Source organism: Gossypium hirsutum, chromosome A06 (assembly GCF_007990345.1).
Source record: "Gossypium hirsutum isolate 1008001.06 chromosome A06, Gossypium_hirsutum_v2.1, whole genome shotgun sequence".
NCBI classification, from domain to species: domain Eukaryota; kingdom Viridiplantae; phylum Streptophyta; class Magnoliopsida; order Malvales; family Malvaceae; genus Gossypium; species Gossypium hirsutum.
Window position 1 is genome coordinate 40,288,457 of NC_053429.1, and position 6,595 is coordinate 40,295,051.

The 6,595-nt window shown below is 32.2% G+C and overlaps 1 non-coding gene across 1 annotated transcript; it reads right to left on the reverse strand.

Moving 5' to 3' along the window:
* Positions 1-1,512: 1,512 nt before the first annotated feature.
* On the reverse strand, positions 1,513-1,619 carry LOC121231175 (small nucleolar RNA R71). Its single transcript, XR_005929242.1, has one exon. It is a non-coding gene; the product is annotated as a small nucleolar RNA R71 (small nucleolar RNA).
* Between the last annotated feature and the right edge of the window lie 4,976 nt (positions 1,620-6,595).

A 6,595-nucleotide genomic window follows, 5' to 3' on the forward strand; every position in this document is an offset into this window, starting at 1 on the left:
AATTTCTTTATTTCTTTTGGTTATAATGTATCTTGGATGTTTTTATTTTCAAGCATGAACTAAATTTTTAAATACTTAGGGAGATGAACCCTATGATGGATTCTATCGTTTGATTTTTATTTTACGCAATAAATATTTAGTTTCTTGTTCTCACTTATGTGTGCTTAATTCTTGGTTTGATATTTCTAGATTATTAATCCATGTTTGATGTGCTTAAATCGGTGGTTGAATAAACCCTATTTAAAATTAGATCTTGTGTAATCGAGTGGAGTTGCATGCAATCCTAGAAATAGGACGACATAAATCTATCAGATTAAAGTCAAATCTAGTAGGGAAATCCATAACATGAGTTAATGTAATAATAGGGGTTTAATTAGAAAGAAATTTCAATTAATCAACTCAGAATCAGTTGCTCTTATGCTCGAAAGAGATATTAGCATAATTTAGGGATTTCTACAATCAAGGTGCTAAGTAAATAAATTGTGTAATTTAGATTGATAGTGATAGATGAAATCTAGGCAGATTTTTTCATGGATATTGTTTCGCTTATTGGTTGTTAATCGATTATTTTCCTGATTTTTTCTTTGTCGTGTTCGTTAGTTAATTAATTTAGTTAATTTTAGTTTTTAATCAATCACTCAAATTATTCAGTTAAACAATAAAAAGACAATAATTACTAGTATTTTTAGTCTTCGTGAGAATGATATCTTTGCTCACCATATCTATATTATCAATTGATAGGTGCATTTGTCTTAGTCAAAATTTTTACTTAGTTTGATGGACATCAAGTTTTTGGCGTCGTTGTTGGGGACTAGAATATTAGGAAAATTTTATTTATATTAATTTATCCATTTTAATTTTAATTTTAATTTTAATTTTAATAATTTTGTTTTTAATATAATTGTTACATCCTAGTTTTTCTTCTGTTAGATTCTTACAGGTTCTTTTGGTTTATGACTAGAGGCAACTTGGTGGAACCATTAATTTTTATAGTGAAATCAAAAAAATTGCTTACAAAAATTGGAAAGAGGTTAGAGAAGCAAGGCAAAGTCAACAAATTTTAATAGACGATCAAAAGAAAAAGGAAATTACTCTGGAAATGGATAATAATCTTGTTAATCCGCAACTTCCTGTACATCCTGCTCCTCGGATTATTTATGGCTATGCTAAGTCCACTCTAACTGGGGTTGAATCGAGTATTGTTAGATTGACAATTGCTGCAAATAATTTTAAGATTAAGCAGGATACAATCAAATGGTTCAATAGTATGTTCAGTTTGATGAGTTGCAATATGAAGATCCGAATGCTCATTTAGCTAACTTTCTGGAGATCTGCGACACATCTAAGATCAATGGCATTACTGATGGTGTCATACACTTATAGTTATTCCCATTCTCTTTGAAGAATAAGGCTAAATAATGGTTGAATTCACTTTAATGGGCTTCCATCACGACTTAGGCACAGATGATTGAAAAATTTTTGTTGAAGTATTTTTCACCTGCCAAAACAACTAGGTTGAGGAATGATATATCTTCTTTTACTCAATTTGAACTTAAGACACTGTACAATGTATGAGAGAGATTTAAGGATCTTCTGAGAAGGTGTCCTCATCATGGATTACCTTTATGGTTACAAGTTCAAACATTTTACAATGGTGTGAATCCCTCAACTAGGCAGATAATTGATGCAACAACTAGTGGAACACTGAATAACAATACACTTGAGGAAGCTCAAGAATTTATTGAGGAGATGTCACTGAATAACTATTAGTAGCAAGTTATGATAACAAAGCCTCTTAAGACAACCAGTGTTTTTAATATAGATGTTGTTGAGGATGTGCATTAGACTTACTTAATAATAGGTTTGTAGACCAAGTTTTTAGGGATTTAAATTTTTGTTACATGATTTTAGGAATAAGTTAAGTGTTTGTGGCATGTTTTTTATGAGTAAGTTTTGTTATTTTTTTTGCTAAATAATATGAATAATACAACAGATTTCAATATATCTTTCTTTCATATTTTGTGTGTTTTATATTGTTGCTAAAATACCAACAATTAGTATTAGAGCTTTTATCTTAAGGAATCTATGAGTTGAGAGAAACACATAAACTTTATACATGTAAGTTGACACAACATATTGTCATATTGTTCTACCAATTTTTGATGGTGGTAGCTATCAAGCTTGGGTTGTTAGAATGATAGCCTATTTTGATGCAATGGATCTTTAGGAAGCAGTAGAAGAAGACTACGATGTTTCGTCTTTACCAACAGATCCAACGATGAATCAATTGAAGACTCACAAAGAGAAGAAGACAAAGATGTCCAAAGCTAAAGCATGTCTTTTCTCTATTGTTTCAAGCAAAATATTTACAAAAATCATGAATTTGGGATCAACAAAAGAAATTTGGGACTGCTTCAAGAAAGAATATTAGGGCAATGAAAGAACAAAAAATATGCAAGTGCTCAATCTGATCAGAGAGTTTGAAATGATGAAAATGAAGGAGACAGAAACCATTAAAGACTATTCTGACAAGTTAGGAGGTATAGTAAACAAGGTAAGATTGTTGGGTAAGGATTTTTCCGATGATTGAATAGTGCAAAAAATTCTTGTCACTTTGCTTGAAAAATATGAGTTTAAAATTTCTTCATTAGAAGAATCTAAGGATTTGTCAAGTATATCATTGGAAGAATTAGTGAATACATTGCAGGCTCTAGAACAAAAGAGAAAGATAAGACAAGAAGAATCAGTAGAAGGTGCTTTTCGAGTAAAGTTTGAAAATTTAAGAGGTAAAAACAAGAAGATTAAAGATGAGACCAAAAATAATAAAAACAATGAGATATATCCACCATGTCCCCATTGTAAGAAGACAAATCACTTGCCAAAAAAATGTTGGTGGAGGCCTGATGTCAAATGCAGAAAAATGTGGTAGTATTGGGCACATAGAGCGGGTCTGTAAGCCTCAACAACATAAAGAGGCAAAAGCATCTATTGATCAACAAGAAGATGAGTTCCTTTTTATGGCGACATGTTTCTCCAATGATTATTGGTTGAATGATAGCAGCTACACAAATCATATGACCAATGACCCGGCACTTTTCAAAGAACTTGATAAAACTATCATTTCAAAATAAAAAAAATGGAAATGGTGAGTTTATTTTCGTTAAGGGAAAATGAACAGTGATTGTTGAAAGTTTAACAGGTTTGAAACACATAACTAATGTTCTATAGATGGCTAACATTGACTACAATCTTCTAAGTGTTGGGCAGTTGATTGAAAAAGGATTCAGGATCATATTTGAAGACAAATGGTGCTTGATCAAAAACTCAAAAAGTTAAGATGTATTCAAAGTAAAAATGAAAGCGAAAAGTTTTTTCTGTAAATCTAATGGAGGAGAAGTCAACAATGAAGCAATTGCTAGAGACTCCTCAGTATTTTGATGACAACATTGATGATGTTCCAGTTCGTGACATAAGATCATGAAAGGTGCAATGTTGCTGTATTTGAGTCTGTTGAGTTTAAAGAAGCTAAGAATGATGACAAGCGGATTGAAGCAATGAGAGAAAAGCAACCCGAGGCATTCCAAGTCAAGGGATAGGAGAAGAAAGTCTACATGTTAAATAAGGCCTCATGTGGTCTTAAACAAACTTCTAAGGCCTGGTATAACAAAATTGATGGATATCATCTGAAAAAAGAACAAAATATTGGTGAAATCAAGTCTTTTTTTGCAAGAATGAAGATCAAATTGTAGATATGTTAACCAATGATCTTTCAAAAGTTAGATTTAAAGTTTTAAGAAATAAATTAGGTTTTTCCAATTACTAAGGCAATGAGGAGTGTTGAGACTTGCTTAATAATAGGTCTGTAGACCAAGTCTTTGGGGATTTAAATTTTTGTTACATGATTTTAGGAATAAGTTAAGTGTTTGTGGCATGTTTTTTAGGAGTAAGTTTTGCAGGTTTTTGTTTTTTTTTATATAATATGAATAATACAACAAATTATAGTGTGCTTTCAATATATCTTTCTTTTATATTTTCTGTGTTTTATATTGTTGGTAAAATAGAAACAGATGTGGTTGCTATGTTGGTGAGTTAGGTAGAAGCACTAAGTAAAAAAAATGATGTTTTGAGTTGTAGTAAACAGATGAATTTGCTAATGCAATGCGATGTGGTTGGAGTGGGGATGATCAATCTATAATGGTTACCCTTCAAGTATAACATGGAGCATGAGTAAGTCTGATGCGATCTCGTACTCGTCGGATAAATTGAGTTGCTTGTGTTCCCTATCGTAAAATTAAGTAGTATTCGGGCTAGTTCGTCGAAAGGCTGAAATTGAAAGTAGTTGGTTTAAAATGTCAAAATGGGGTGTTTCGTATATGGGAAATAGATGGAATAGGTTCAGCTTAAGGCTGAAGAGTGAACTAATATTATAGTTCAATATTGACCTGAATCTTATGTCAACACTTAAGGTGGAAAAGATAGATAAACCGTGACCCACTATCTATGTGAGATAGGAACCAAATGATATAGATTGAACGCAACACTCGTTAAAGTGATAAGTTCACAAAGGAATCAGATTGATGCCACTAGACTAGCTAGATAGGTCAATTTGAGTTACAAAAGAACAGGGAGAGTTGAACAACTCACAAATAGATTAAAATTCATCAAAGATTCAAAAGTCTTTTTCAAATGTTTACAAAACAACTATTTATAGGAAAATATAAAAGAAGATGAATGGCCAACATTCAGCCATTAATGTAGTTCATGTACACAAATCATACAATGAACTGAATGATTCATGAACTCCTTAAATGCATATAAATGGTTGCTCCCTCCCCTTTGATGGTTCATGGACGTTCATCCCTTGTATTGGCATGTATTTGGACATTCATGCACGTCATTGAATGATATTCATGCATGAACTTTAACTTGAGGAGTCACATTCTTCCTCCTCTTGTTGTGCATGAATTCTTAGCATAGAAGAAAGCTTCAAGTGCCTTGTATGATCACCAAAAGTCTCATTCATCTCCTTGGATTGTTCATGCACTTGCATGGAACATGCATTATCATAAATAAGCGCTTTAATGGCATGTAGGTTCATGAGCTAGTTACATGCATTTTGCAGATTCATCCTCTATGATGTGTACGCATGTTACCATTCATTGTCCCACATTAATTGCTGAATTCTTTCCCCTTGGAAGTTCATACATATAGCTCATACATGAACATGAGCCAAATGGTCACATTAAGCTCCTTTTGCTCCTACTATCTATGCACATGAATTGGTGCATTAAATTCAGCAACTCTAAGTGCATGTATTTAGCTTGAGAAGAAGTTTCCTAGCAGCATCCAATGTGAACAACCTGGACAACATTAAGACAACGTTTAAATGCACATTAAGACAAGGTTTAAACACACTTTAATTTGTAGGAATCTTAAACACACAATTATGATGTTTGAATTAAGATACACTTGAAAACAAATATTTAAGACGTTGAAACTATGAAATAATTAAAGACCCATATTGATGATGTTCAGATTATGACATAATGAAAACTCATATTAATGATGTTCAAACTAAGACATAATTAAAGACTCAAACTAAAAAAAATAACTAAAATAACTAAAATGGATAAATATCCTTATTTTCCAGCAGCCAAATTAACAAACTGAAATTAAAACTTCACTTTACATTTGGGCCCCTCTCGCTTGGGCCAATTTCGATGTCGTCGAATTGCATCATAACATGATGTGACTGTGCTCACATCAAAGTCGACTTTACCAATAATAATTCTAGACCTCAGGATAACTCCTACAACAACAATTATAATCTAGGATGGAGGAATCATCCAAATTTTTTTGGGGTGGTCAAGGAAATCGAAGGTTACAACCCCCTCCGAGTTTTCAGCAACCTTATCAACAAGAAAAGAAGCCGAATTTGGAAGAGATATTAACTAAATTTATTTCAGTGTTAGAAACTAGAATACAAAACACTAAAACAGATTTGAGAAATTAGCAGGCATGTATTCAGGGCCTCGAGAATCAAATTAGACAGCTTGCTAAATTGGTTTCGGAAAGACAATAAGACAGTTTATCTAGTAACACTGAAACCAACCTAAAGGAACAAGTCACACATTTACTATACTAAGCGGAAAGGTGTTAGTCGAGCTTGAAAAAAAACTGAATCTAGATGCTGATGAGAAAAATAATGGGGTTGAGGAATGTAAGAAGGTTGTTAGTGAATTCAAATCACTAATTCTATATCCCACAAAGTTAAAGAAAGACCGCATCAATGAACAATATGGTAAATTTCTTGAACTTTTAAAAAAATTGCATATTAACTTACCTTTTGTTGAAGATTTTTCGCAGATGCCAAAGTATACAAAATTTTTAAAGGAGCTGTTAACAAATAAAAGAAAGTTAGATGAACTATCCAATGTGGAGCTCAATAAGGAGTTTTTGACCATTTCCAGAAAAAATTACATACCAAGATTAAAGATCCAGGGAATTTTACTATCTATTGTTTTATTGGTAGCTTAAATGTTGAAAAAGCTTTAGCTGATTTACGTGCTTGTATAAATCTAATGACTTATAAAAT